This window comes from Bubalus kerabau, chromosome 10, assembly GCF_029407905.1.
Source record: "Bubalus kerabau isolate K-KA32 ecotype Philippines breed swamp buffalo chromosome 10, PCC_UOA_SB_1v2, whole genome shotgun sequence".
Lineage (NCBI taxonomy): Eukaryota > Metazoa > Chordata > Mammalia > Artiodactyla > Bovidae > Bubalus > Bubalus kerabau.
In genome coordinates this window covers 76035041-76050002 of record NC_073633.1, presented here as the reverse complement: position 1 = coordinate 76050002, position 14962 = coordinate 76035041, and the positions used below count along the sequence as shown (strand labels likewise).

At 40.8% G+C, this 14962-nt stretch overlaps 1 protein-coding gene across 44 annotated transcripts in view; it reads right to left on the bottom strand.

The window, feature by feature from the left end:
• The window catches only part of LOC129621605 (potassium channel subfamily K member 5-like), a 382936-nt gene that overhangs the window by 207037 nt on the left and 160937 nt on the right, over nucleotides 1-14962 (bottom strand). For 5 of the 44 annotated variants that reach the window (XR_008699542.1, XR_008699515.1, XR_008699504.1 and 2 more), the window contains one exon: nucleotides 6831-7013. The exons of 32 other annotated variants lie outside the window; for them this stretch is intronic. The gene's annotated coding sequence lies outside the window, so the exon portion shown is untranslated. Of the gene's footprint in view, nucleotides 1-1853; nucleotides 2126-3080; nucleotides 6766-6830; nucleotides 7014-11007; nucleotides 11286-14962 lie in introns of those variants that run through there. 7 more of the 44 variants (XR_008699517.1, XR_008699534.1, XR_008699519.1 and 4 more) reach the window with 6 other exon arrangements.

Genomic DNA, 14962 nt, shown 5'->3' with positions numbered 1-14962 from the left:
ATTGTGTCCATCCTTGCATAACTGGTAAATTAATGGCTTTTTAATGTGTATGGTAAGGAACAAACTTGAGTTTAGAATGGATGAAAGTTAACTCCAGTTAAAAAACGGAGACAGCAACAGCTTTTTCAGCCCAGATATAAGGTAACAGAAGTCACCCATCAAAAGTGATTAGCACTAAGATCCGTTAAAAATAAACCATTACTAAGGTAGAGCTGAGTTTTATTTTTCAAATATTTGGAACTACATTCCTAAAACAATAACAAATTAAATCTCCATCAAGCACATGGTAATTGAAGCCCAAAGCTCATAAATCATCATCAAGAGGCCAGAATGCCATATTGCACCTGCTTGTTCTCTTCTGAAGGGACAGCTGCAGTGCACCCATCCCTCCCACTTCCAAGACAGGGCACCACTCATTTCTCAGAAATTATTTGAAAAGAGCTGTCCCAGATCAGGGGTCAAGGACAATCAGATGGTACTGAAACTGCCTCATTTTGGAACATCATACCTACCAATTTTCTATTGTTTTTCCTTATTTTCCTGAAATGACACTCTAGAAACCCTTCTTTGCTACATTCACACTTAGCCTCACCAACACCCAAAGTTCAAAAGTGACTTGATGAAAGTTATTAAAAGCTGTATTTCTAATGCTTATGTAACCATGTCATATATCAAGTTGGCAACCTCCTCTGAGTGTTTAATGTCCAAAATTTACAGTTTCTAATTCCATTTATCATTTGTGGTTCATTCAGCATTTATTTGGCAGCAGATAGAATCTCATGATGGCCCAGACCCTGCTGTCACTTCCTACATTCACACACACACACACACACACACACACACTTAAAATTACAGAAATCAAAGGCATCTTATAGATTAGCTTACACTGCTCATTTTGCAGATGAGAAAACTGCGGTCCAGAGGTATTATGTCTAGCTACTCATTGTTTTAGGTTCCTTAGTTTTAAGCAACAGAACTTCATCGCAGACAAGTTAAAGTAAAAACGAATAATTACTATAGGGATATGATGGGAATGCCTCCAGAAGTCCCCCCCCCAAAAAAAGAAAACATAGTCAAGCCAGCCTTAGAGAATTTGAAAGGTAGTATTTAAATTTTCTGGGCCTCAAAATATCAATCCCATTACTATTTATTTTACCATTATTTATCATTGATTCCATAGCAAGAAGGTATAAAATATCAAGGAGAATATTTCAGAGAAAGTATAGTCATCCTTCTTCATCTGTGGGGAAGTGGTTCTAAAATCTCCACAGATAGAAAAATTTGTAGATGCTCCATTCCTTATATAAAATGGTGCAGTATTTCCATAAAACCTACATACATTCTTCTATATACTTTAAATTATCTCTAGTTTACCTATCATACTTAATACAATGTAAATGCTATGTCAACAGTTGCCAGTATGCAGCAAATTCAAGTTTTGCTTTTTGGAATTTTTGGAATTATTTTAAAAATATTTTTGATCCATGGTTGATTGAATCCATGATGCAAATCCTGTAGATACAGAGAGCCAACTGTATGTATTACTGTCAAAATTAGGAGTTAGAAGTCAACAGACTTTGTATGACTTTGCACACACTTGGATTGTAAAGTAAGTAAGCAGGTTAGCCAAGTGTGAGTGACACACGGCTCACTCCAAGGTGCTTACTATGAAGGGTGGGCAGGAGCATCAGTACAATGCAGGGCACTTGGAGATAAGTGACATTCTCAAGTTCTATCGCCTTCAGATACCAGGTAACTGGGACCAGGCCTCTCCAGTCCCCAAGGAGCCATGTGCCCCTCAATGGCTATCCTGGGTATCCCAACAGAGCAATAACTGACTCCAAACACTCATGGGCCAACTCAAGCATATTGCACAATATCTCATTTATGGAAGTAACCCCAGGAGGTAGACATTCTCATCTCTGTTTTACAGATGAAAAAGTTAAGGCTCAGAGAAGTTAGACCACTTGTCCGATGTCACAAAGGCAGGAATAGTAGGGTTATAATCTTTTGGTCCCCACAGGATCTCTCTGGGAGACTGTCTCTGCCACCAGCAGGGCTGTCCTACATCAGCCTCACCTGTCCCCTGCAGGAGGGTCTCCTCATAGCCCTCTCATCCCTGTTCCTAGTAGAAGAAAGAGAGAGAAAAAAGAAAGCAGAACACTCTAGAAAACTACTTCCTTGCCCTTTGAAGCCAACCCTCTCTTTTCAGTCTTCTATTGATCACTTGCTACTCTTAATGCCACAGAGGGCCAGCTCATCACTTCACACCTGACATTTGTTTTCATATACGTTATACATCCTTCACTCATTCTCTGTGTTTCTTTCTCACCCTAAGTCTATTTCTGTGCCCCACTATATCTCACCCCACCTGCTCTGATGATGAACTAGAAGTGACCATGGCAGAGTAAGTGGGGGCTCTTTTTTTTTAAAAAAAATTTACTATTTACTTTATTTGAATGCACCCGGTCTTAGTTGTGGCATGTGGAATCTTTTAGTTGCGGCACAAGAAAACTTAGTTGCAGCATATGGGATCTAGTTCCCTGGCCAGGGATCGAACCCAGGCTCCCTGCATTGGAAGGACAGAGTCTTAGCCACTGGACCATGAGGGAAGTTCCTGGAAGCTCTCTCTGACTCTCCATCCCCACCCTCTGCCCTATAACATCCACTCCTTCTTTCCTTTATACTTCACAGTAATCTCTCATCTTTTTGCCCCTTTTTATTTTCTTTAATTTGGCTCTTCTAAGCCTTTCCCAATTTTCTTAGCACAATGGTCCCCCTCCCTGGGGTACTTACTACCTTGAGGTTCCTCCCACTCTCCATCCCCCATCCACCTTCTAGCCATGACCTCCAGCATAGGATGGGCTGTGCATCCCAGCTCCTCACTCTCCTCCCTATCCTGACCCCATCCTTGCCTCAGTCAGTCCATCTGAAGGTGGGTGCCTTCAAATGCTCTCTGGGATGAACCATAGTAACAAAAGAAAAATGGAACAGGAAACTGTAAAGATTTATATATACAAATGTAATCCAGAAATGCAAATGTCTATTTTTTTAAAAATTGACTTCAAAATTAAGGAAAATACTGAAGATTATGATACTTTTATTTTCAAATTTTCATGCCTTCCATAAAGATACATGAAATATTAAAATTACATTGCCACCAGGAACCTATTTTTTCCAATTACAGGCATTTTTATGTTTTCCATCAAAAAAATAAAATCTAGTAATTCTAATTTTCCAAGAGTTCCCTTTTTGAACAGGCTATATATTCTTCACAGATCACATCTATGGTCATGCTCCTCTGAGTTCTTTAATCAATGTCCAAGTAGAAAAAGATGATTGTATTCAGAAGAAGCAGCAGCATGGGAGAGGGCAGTAAATCTGATGCCCCAAATGACTTTCCAGATAAAAGTTCTGGTTCAGAGCAGACTGTACTATAGAAGATCTCCCCATTTTAAGGTGGGGTTAATACATGAAAAACTTGGGTTCCCCAAGTAAATGAATTATCTGTTTGTTTTTTATCATACAAAGGCTTTGCCAAAAAAAAAAATCTTTACAAATTTGCTACTCTTAAATCTTAAAACAGTATTCAATTTATCATATATTCATTTGTATCAATCCGACTTCTCTGGATTGGAACAGCTCAAGTACACCTAGAAGCAAAACATGAGTCAAGAAGGCCAAAACACTGATTCATATAAAGGACTGAGAAAAAATTGTTAGCTCCTGGAAGAACACACAAGCGAAGCCAGTCTTGTGAATAGTGGAATTTAAAGGTTGTTGTTCGAAAGCTGGTCAATAGCAGATAAAGACACCACAGCTTGCCCAACCTCACAGGGTGACAGAAAAACTGAAAACTGGTTAAAGGACTGGATTGCTGTCAAGCCACTATCAGAACCCAGACATGATGCTATAGGTGGCATAATGATTTACATCACAAGGAGGAAGGCCACATACAGAGCATGAAAATGCAGAAAACTAGAGGAAACCTGGGTCCATGAGGGCATCATGGACCTGAATTAACTGCTAACCTCGAAAAAGGGGGTGCTGTTCAATATTCCCAGGCCCTCTCAAATATCAGTCATATTGCCTAGAGTTCCCAAGATACGTCAATAAAGACAGTTCCTTAAGTCCTTGGTTTTTAAGTTTTTTTAAAAAAGATTCTTAAAGACTATGATTTAAAATTTCAGAAATATGCTCACCTACTAGAGATGCACCAAATTTCACCTAACTTCCTTTTTTCTAGGTCGCACCACGCAGCATGCATGAGTCAAACCCACACCCCCTGCATTGGGAACATGGACTCTTAACCACTGGACTTCCAGGGGAGTTCCTCACCTAGTATTTTTGAGGGGTAGGTCAGTACCCCCCGCCTTAAGCTAAGCCCTTAATAATCACTTGGAAATTTAGCAAGGAACTGACAGCCAGCTGAGAACAAAAATAGAACAGAAGGCAGACCCCAACCTCATGAGATCAAAGAACAGGAAAAAGTTCCATGGGTCAACAACGTCTTCACAGTATGACAGACCACCACCCAAGTTGGAAGAGCTCCCACTTTAAAAGCTCTGAAAATGGTGGTTTTGGAGGGGCAGGTACAGCAGCAGCTATCCTAGAAAAGAACTGACACTACAAGCGAATGTAGATCAACTCCCTGAGAATCCTTTACAGCAAAATTCTACCATCTCATTACAATTTCATAAATTATACATTCTCAGACAATGAATATCCAAGATGTGGCCAGAGCTGTTTAGAAACACTTCAGAGCATGTGAGCATAATTCCATACTGCATTATAAGGGATTCCTATGAAATTACACCATGCATCTTTCTGAACCTCAAGGCAGTCCATCGGAAAACAGAAGTGCTCTGAAATGGATCAATAAACTCTGATTATTTTGGCTTTCTTATAACAAAGCCTTCAGAAATTAAGAATATTCTTAGAGACTACTTTAATCAGCCAAAATAGACAGTTCCCAGTTTAAACAAGAGGAGGTTTGTCATTAAATGGCTGACTTGGCCAAGCACAACACTCTTTTCATCACTTTCTTTTTTACCCAGTGTTTTTCTGTCTTAAAGCTATTATTCAATGCATCCCCTAAACTTTCTCCAGTTTTTCTTTGCAGTAAATACACTTAAGTCACAAAAGCTCTTTCTTGGAAACAAATGTCTTTATTAGTCAATAGGCTATTGGAAATCTGGTCAAATTTTAGACAGAAATTTTTATTAAATTTTATAAATTTATTTATAAAATTTTAAGACAGAAATTATTCTTATTCTTGCTTTTAGCCAAGATCAAGATGCAGGGTTCACTTAGGAAATCCAGAAGCCTCTCTTAAGGAATTTAGCTCAGCCTTTCTGGCAAAGGACTCAGGATACATGGCATAAGGATTTGACCACCCAAGATGGAACACCTAACACAAGTGAAGGGAAGGCCCAAGGTATATTGTCCAGTCACTCAAGAACAGTCTAATGAACTCAGACTCCCCCCACAGAGATCACCATACTGTTGGACAACTATGGTCCAACTATGGTCCAACACATTAGCATGCATCTTCCAGTTTTGCTGACTCCAGTCCTGTGTGCTAATAAGAAACCTCCAGCTGCCTGAGGACTGCTCCCCACCCATGTATTTCTAGGAGCTCATGTGTGCTGGTTCCTATAGCACCCACGCTGCCTGCCTGGCACACCAGGCAGCCTGGGGACTGCTACTGCTCACAGCTGCCCCAGGCCCAGCAGCCCTCCTGTGGAGGACTAGAGGCTACCTTCCTTTGTGTTATACTCTGTTATATTGGTCCCTGTGCCATAGATCACTGAGCTCCAATGTGTCACAGACTGTCATGGCATGGTTTTTACTTACAGCTGTCTCTCTCCTCAGAGAAGGAAATAGAAACCCACTCCAGTATTCTTACCTAGAGAATCCTGTGGACAGAGAAGCCTAGTGGGCTGCCCTCTATGGGGTCAGACAGAGTCAGACATGACTGAAGTGACTTAGTATGCATGCATGTATTGGAGAAGGAAATGGCAACCCACTCCAGAATTCTTGCCTGGAGAATCCCAGGGACAGAGGAGCCTGGTGAGTTGCCAACTATGGGGTCGCACAGAGTCAGACATGACTGAAGCGACTTAGCAGCAGCAGCAGCAGTCTCTCTCCTCTAAGCCCAGAAGTGCTACAGAAGTTGGGCTGTGATTCGAGACTCATTCTAGCTCCAGAGCTGGACTCAGTCTCCCTCCTGCTCTCTTACAACTAAGTCTTTGACATAAAATCCTACCTACCCCAAGAGCTTTCTCATTAAGATCTCCTTAGTCCTCTGGAAAAAGGTGGTCATCAAGTCACCCCATCTGTTAAGCATGTGGCTAAGTTGCTCCTGAGTTCCTTGCTACTCAGAGCCCACCTAGTCAAGGCTTGGAACCTAGTCATTCTCTTAGAGGTGGTCAGACACTAATGTCAAAAGAAAATCATCTTGATCAGAGCAACTAACATGTCCCACATCATGAAGAACAAAGAGTTTGATACAAGAGACAGAAGACCTCCCAGGGCAAGCAAGTAAGAAAGGCAAGGAGAACAGAAAAGGGAACATGTAAGAAGGAAACATAAAGCCGTGGGTTTGGGCAAGCACACGGCTTCCCGGGGATGTGGCTGACAAGGGTCAAAGCAGCTTTTCATTCCTGTGATGATAAGCTGGTCATTCCCAGTTGGACCGGTCCCAGGCTCCACTCCAAAGCTCTCTACACAAAGGTGCATAAATGTGATGTGACCAGCTTGTGACTGTAACCCAGGAAAGCCAAGAGAGGAATAATGACAGGGTGAGGAAAATTCATGATGCTACTTACCCCCCTCAGACTCAAAGCCTTGGCTATTTGATTTTGCTTATCCTAACAGGCTGTTGTGGGACATTGAGGATGGCTGTAGCCTGCCACCATTTGGACATTTCTACAGGTTTATTTATTATTATCTGGTAAGAACTTCTCCTTATATTTATGAAGAACAGATGATCAACAATACAGCCCAGGGTCCTGTGTACAAAGTAGGAGAAACATACAGCTTTTACCAAATATAGTTTATGAATGTCATATCCACATTCTGATAGACTCACTGTAAAGCTGTAATATCAATAATAACAGTCTTTCCATTACAGATATTGGAATAAATGCTTTCCATGTGGAGCCAAAGTAATTATTATCAATATTTGGGTGAACCAGAATACCAGTGACAGCTCCAACAGCTGCGTACAGCTTTGGCTCTGTAACAAGACACAGAAAGCTCCCCAGTGAGAAACAAGGCAGGGTTTGATGAATTTCACTCAGCTCTTCAGTTACAGATTATTAAAAGATGAATTATAAAATTGGCTCAGTGATGGCCATGCACATTCTTTCTGGCCAACATCATCCCCAAGGCTCTGATTGTCACAGAAGAATCTTTAAATCAGAGGACAATTCAGGTCTAACTCAAACAGACAGTGTTTGTAAAGCTGCCACGCACCATTAGCACGTGCACTTCCCTGAGCGATCATCCAATTACTCACCACAGACCGCCACACGCGGCTGCTAATGGGACAAAGACAACACGGGATGACATAAGGGTCTGAGCACTGCCTTTTTCTAGCCCATGAATAGGCATCTAGGAGATGGAGACAAGTAGACAATGCTTTCAGGAGATGTTTAACCAGAAGCCCTGGACGGAGGACAGAGTTCTATATGCTTTCTTAAGCAGACAAAAGGTTTTGGCAGCATGTTCTTACAAATTCTAGGTGGAATTCAGCAAAATATACTGAATCTATTAGGATGTTGAGTTATTTCCATTGCAACACACTACGATTTCATTCCCTTTTAGATTTCCTGGTTTAGTCAGGGTTCTCCAGAGAAACAGAATCAATAGGATAAATAGACGGAAAGATAGATAGAGCTCTAGTTAAAGGCACTGATATAGATATACATAGTTACAGGGATGGATAGATATATAGAGAGAGAGATAGATAGAGTATACCTCTATACAGAGAGGGTCTTCCCAGGTGGCTCAGGTAAAGAATCTGCCTGCCAATTCAGGAGACACAGCAGACACTGGTTTCATCCCTGGGTTGTGAAAATCCCCTAGAGGAGGAAATGGTAACCCACTCCAGTAGTCTTTCCAGGAAGATCCCATTGACAGAGAAGACTGGTGGGCTACAGTCCATGGGGAAGCAAAGAGTCAGACACAACTGAGCATCTGAGCATGCATGCATATACAGAGAAAGATTGAGGGGGGGTGGATTTAAGAAACTGGCTCAGGAAATTGTGAGAGCTGGAAAGTCTCAAGTCTTTCTGTAAGACAGACAGGACAGCAGGCTGGAAATTCAGCTAAGTGTTGACATTTCAGGCTTGGGTATGAAATCTGCAGGGCAGTCTGGCAGGCAGGGGATTTGTACGGTGTCTATGGTGTAGTCTTAGAGCAAAATCAATTGATTAGATGAGACCTACCCACATTATGGAGAATAACGTTTTACTCAAAGTCAACTCATCATAAATGTTCACCATATCATAAAAAATACCCTCACAGAGGGTATTTCATCCCTCTATGAACATCCAGAGTTATGTTTGACCAAACAACTGGACACCATAGCCTAGCCAATTGGTAAAACTAACCATCACATTACTTTTTCCTGAAATATAATGGCAGGATATAAAATTTTCTATTTTAAGTGTTCTCAGCATTCCATATATCTGGCTGAGAAAGGCTGACACCTCCTGCCTCACACTCACATACAACATCAACTCAGGACATGAAGATAGCTGGTATCCTTCAGAAAGGGCCCTGGAAAGATGTGTGTGCACAAAGCTTGAGTAAGCAAGCTGCTATCTACCTCCTGTCACCCCCTCCCTCTTTCTAGACTGACCTTCCTATAATACACCGAGGGAGAAGGGAGATTTGATTCATATCCCCGTCTATTCATTACTTTCTTTCATTGATTTCCAGGCTACCTTGGGCCTCCATTTGTGCCGCTCCTGGGAACCCCTGCGGGCTGGGAATAAGGAGAACCATATTTGACATGAGACTGCCTCCACCAGGCTGGCCTGGAGAGAGAGGGTCAGGACAAGAACCTTTCCTTAGTTCCTTACCTAACACACCAGGTGGTATGGATGCATTAGACTACTGTGAGTATGGGGCCAGATAGAGGATACTGCAATGCAGGAATAAAAGTAACACTTATGTTAAGCAGCACTGTTCAGTGTTTAAGGAAATTTACCAAGGTAAACCCTTCTTAGGGACTCTCCTCAGGATATAACCCATTTCCACATTTCAATCCCCTGTATTAAAGCCCATCTTTCCCTTACCCCTTGGAGAGAGAACTACTTCTTCAATCCTTCCCAGAGTGAATCTCTGTTTCCTCTCTAGTACTAATCTGATACCCCACCAAGGACATTTGTGGGCCTCCACAGTTCCTGGCAATACCTTTCCAATCCTGGGATTATTTATCAAAAATGTGCTTTGGCTAATAATCCAGATTGGGATTTGGTATTTTAAATACAGTCCCCCATGGAGATCTCTCTACAGAGTGATCTGAAGGTAACAGGTCTCCAGATTCTTCCTTTTGTCTTTTAGAATGTATACATAACTTCCAGACAAAACATGCATGATGCAGACATACACATCCAAAGAACAAAAATAATTCTCCAAAGCAGTACAGTCCAAATCAATATGAATAAAGAAAAATATTTTCTTCAAACAAACAATCTGCCAAGCTGTTGCCTGCCCACAACAGAAAGATTACTTTATGTTCTTATGCACAGTGATTTTAGTTTCCCTTTTCATCATCTCCCTATTCCTAACAACTCCTGGGAGCCTGACTAGGCTGGACGTTGGCACATGTCCTGAAGCCTTTCCTAACAGCAGAATTCCTTGCCCCTGAGTCATAACCTAAGACAGTCCTTCCCAACTTTGATCATGGTATATAATAAACTCATGATATGATAAGCTCATATGGTACCATAGGATAAATGGACTGGGGCCGTTTATGGTAAGAGGCTGCCCCAGGCCCTAGATCTGGCTTTCCAAAGGGGAGAGGAAGCAGGGTTTAGCACATACCTCATCTATTACATAGTATCTCAAGGAACCCCAGGACACCTCTGGGATGCTCTGCCCATGCCATGCTCATCTATCTTGAGCCAGATTGAATTTTTAGGCAGAACTTCCTATTCCCAATATCATTGACAAGTGGCAAAAAACAACATAAAAGAGATCCTCCCATCATTAGCAGTAAAGGCCAAGAGGCTGGACTGAGAAGCTGCTGCTGCTGCTGCTGCTAAGTCGTGGCTGTGGTTTATTAGACACATCTGTAACAACTGGCCTTCAAAACTCCAAGGGAAGTTCTCTCTGACCTCCCTTGTGACTATTCCCAAGTTGAGAAGCTATAGTCTGAAACAGCTAACGAGGGAGGTTGACTACACTTCTGATAGAGAAAAAAGTGACTACAATTTTTATAGGAAAAAAAAGTTCTTACAACCTATAAAATGCCTCTTTTTTCACCTAAAAAGATGAAGAACAAGGACAGAACTTCAGTCACAATCTTCTTGAAAAGTAGAGTATTTGTACCCACAACCTAATTTATTGACTGTCATTGAAAGATAAGGACAGTGTCTTTCTTAATTTCTGTCATAACCTAGTTCCTAGCAAACGGTTTGAGACATAGTAAATGCCCAATAAATATTACAACAATGTGCTCCGCAAATTGCAGCAGGGGATAACTTTTAGTATATTCATCCAGAACTTAAGGAATTGAAATTCATTCCACTAGTGATTTACAGTTTAAGGGGATTATCTAGCAGGAGGTAGCTTCTCAAAATAAGATTTCAGACAGAGAGCCATCTGTCAACTAATGATATAGATATTAAGAAATGAGAACTCTCTCACCAAATTGCTAAGTCAGACCTCCTGCCTTTGTAGAGAAGCAGCTGAAGTGCCATTATCTGCTTGCACGGCAGGCCAAAGCCCTTCAGCTCCTTCTGTTCTCCACCTCCAGAACCTGTTGAGAAACCAGATATCCCCTCCATGAAGCCAACAGGCCCTCATGCTGTTTACATTGTATGACAGCCTGCTGGTCAAATTCTTCTCTGAACGTTCCAAATAATTCAACACACTCGCTGTTTCCTTGATACGAGTCAATAGTGGAGGAACTGCACACGGTTGAGTCAGAATAAACACAAGCGCTATTAAAAATCCATTCAGTTAGCCTTCTTTTTTTGTTGATGTTCTTAATAACTAGACAAGAATTGAGCTGAAGTTGATATCTTGAACATCTAGGACAAAAGAAGCTGTTAAAGTTAATACATAGTGTATACAAATAAATATATTACTAAAATTAAAGGAGAACACATTAATCCTCCTGTGAGCACTACATTTTTAAGTACTTTTTATAGTGGTTATTTACATGTAAAAAGATTTAGGCTCTTTAAAAGCAAGTATAATATACTTATTTAATATATAATATATTTAATATATTTATTAAAACATGATAACTGGATTTCTCCATTAATATTTTGTTGTATTTTGTTTCCTTTCATGATGCTCAAAAAGTGATGACTGAATTTGCTTTCATATTCTACAGTATTTCACTTATATAGTAGTTTAACTTAGTAGTCTAAATGACCAAGATTTGATTCTATGAAAATCTTGACATAAATGAGCTAACACAAATATTATTGCTTAACCATATATATGGGATTTAAAAAAACTAAAGAATTCCCCCATCAAAACATACAACCCATTTTTGTCCATTTTCCTTGACTATGACCAACACTTGATCTTGGAAATAGTTAACTGAGTAACACGATGGAAAGAAGGCAAGATAAAGAAAATGCTTCTTCTCATTAACTATATTCCGGTCTAGTTTATCAGTTGTTCACTGTGTGGAGTTTGTGATCCTAAATCACAGAATCACAGAAAAGAAAATGAATGCCAGACTATATCTCTGTTAGCAGAGATAAATAGGTTTCTTTATCTTGGTCTTAGATTCCCAGGAAGATATTTTCTGTACTGTTACATAATATTTATTTTACACATTCTTAATAAACATCTTCCCTGTGCAAACTCATGCTTCTACTATGCTTGTAAAAATGCTTTTCTTATTTGGTGATTTAAGTTGAAGGACACCTGGTAAGCCTCCTTCAGAGTTACTCAATTCTAAATGTACTTTCAAGAAGCACTTATTGTGTCACTTGCTATATGCCAAATATTTGACCCAGAATGAAAATAAGACAGTCCCTGGCCTCATGAACTCACAATCTAGTGAAGGAACAGAGATACAACAAATCAAGCTAATGCCATACTATCAAAGATATAACAGAGGTAGATACAAAGGAGGATCAGCCAACTCTCTGGGTGTGGAAAACATGGAGCACTGCATGGGAAAAAAAAATAGTTCATCTGGTTCTCTGAAAGGTGAGGAGATGGCATCCACAAGGACTGGGAGAGAAAGGTACTCCTGACAGAGGGAGTGACTCTGCATGATGAGGGGAAAACAGTGGGCAGATGATGCGTAGGTCATTATCATCAGAAGACAATGGCATGGAGTGGTAAAGGCTGGAAAGTCTAATTTAAAACAAATTATGAATGATCCTGATCACTTTTTAAAAAAAGACCAGTAGCTTTTTTGTCTATTTTTAAGTCACAAAAACCAACAAATTGAAGTTCTCCCTAGGAAACCATATTTCATATACCACATCTTCCCTGACCTCATGCTCAAGCCTTTATTTCACACTCCTTTGCTAGTTCACGTCCAGACTTTTGAGTTTAAAGATCAGGATCCCTGTTCAGAAAACTGAATACGGAGAGTCCCAAGAGACTGGCTTCACAGCTCAGACTCTGCTGTGTCCTGTTTTCTCCAGTCCCGAGTTTCCTCCTGGAATCCACCTTTCCCACAGTTCCCTATTTGCTCCTGCAGCTTTGCCATGGAGAAGAGTACAAATTTTGGAAGATCTCTTTCTTCTGAAAGAGGTCTTTCTGCCCTTCCTTCTTCATTTTCACCTTTAGTTGAACAATGACTGCCAGTATCTATAATCACTCTCATTCAGCACAGCCTAAGCTATAATTCTTAAATTATGTAAAGCCCCTCCTCTCTCCTACCATCTACAGTTAGCTTCTACAGGTAAAGATGGGCATGCTAAAACAGCTCTAACTTTAACTTTTCTTTTTTTAACCTCATTTCTCTATTTTTAATCATTTCCATTGTCCTATTCTGGATCTCAAGAATCTTTTTAATATAGGGATGTAAGCTCAAGAGTTGATCAAGGCTTAAGGTAACAAGTAGACCAATTAGCAGTGCTCACATTCAGGGGACTCTGCATGCCTTCCACATCACACCATCCTTCCTAACCCCAGAGTTTGATTGTTAATTTAAACACAACTTTTGGTCCATGATATTTCTTTATAAACATCTCAACCCAAGATTAAAAGTATCAGACAGATAATTGTATCCACTTGGGAGAACAACAAATCCTGAGGGCACATATGCAAGTCAAGAAGGAGACACTTTCCATGTTCTTACTCCTGCTTGGCCATGTGTTGCTTCAAGTATCTCAAAGAAATCTCAAGAGCATGTGCTAGCTGAATCCCTGAAGGCACATAAGATAAACTTGAACCTGGTTTAAATATGGATATTTGTTTATTTATTTAAATCCTATGCCTTCAGAGTGAAAAGGGTCCAGTGTAGTCAACTTGCTACCAAGAGACTGCTTGATTTCTTCAAGAGACAGTGTCTGTTTCTGGCAGTTGGGCATATGCTGAGGCAGTAGCTAGGTCTACTAAGCATGAGTCCCCAGTTTGGAGCCCATGCATAGCCTCCATCCTTACCACCATGACTGCTCTATTCCAGGCAAGTTCTTCCCACTGGGACATATTCTTTCAGCACTACCTTTCAAGAGGACCTCTATATGCACTGTAGAGAAGCTGAGGTCCATTTTTCCCTTGCACTCTCTTTTTGAGTCAGCCCATCTGAGAACCAAGCTGAAATTAAAAGAGGCTTGCCCCTTGGAAGGAAAACTGTGACAAACCTAGACAGTGTATTAAAAAGCATAGAAAACACTTTGCAGACAAACGTCTGGATAATCAAAGCTACAGCTTTTCCAGTAGTCATGTATGGATGTGAGAGTTGGACCATACAGAAGGCTGAGTGCTGAAGAATTGATGCTTTCAAACTCTGGTGCTAGAGAAGACTCTTGAGAGTCCCTTGCACTGCAAACCAGTCAATCCTAAAGGAAATCAACTCTGAATATTCATTGGAAGGACTGATGCTGAAGCTCCAATATTTTGGCCAACTGATGTGAAGAGTAGATTCTGTGGAAAAGATCCTGATGCTAGGAAGGTTTGAGGGCAGAAGGAGAAGGGAATGGCAAAGGATGAGATGGTTGGATGGCATTACCAACTCAATGAACATAAATTTGAGCAAACTCTGGGAAATAGTGAGGAATAGGGAAGCTTGGCATGCTGCAGTCCAAGGGGTCACAAAGAGTCAGACACGACTTAGTGACTGAACAACAACAACATTAGGTTGTCATTAGAGATTCCTCCTATATATTAATGAAAGTAAATGTATTAGTAGCTAATTTGTGTCTGATTCTTTGAGACCCCATGGACTGTGGCCCGCCAAGCTCTTCTCTCCTTGGGATTCTCCAGGCAAGATTACTGGAGTGGGTTGCCATTCCCTTTTGCAGGGGATCTTCCCAAGCCAGGGATCAAACTCAGGTCTCCTGCATTACAGGAAGGTTTTTCACAATCTTAGCCACCAGGGTTAATCCTATATGATTAATGTTCTGCTTAGAGGGGCAGAGACATGTGCAGAGAGGAGAACACCCTAGGAAGAAAGAGACACACCGAGGGGAGATGGCCCTGTGACAATTGAAGCAGAGATTGGAGTCAAGGAGCTGCAAGGAATACTAGGAACACCAGAAACTAAAAGAAAGCCATGGAATAGATTCGATCGTAGAGTCCTCAG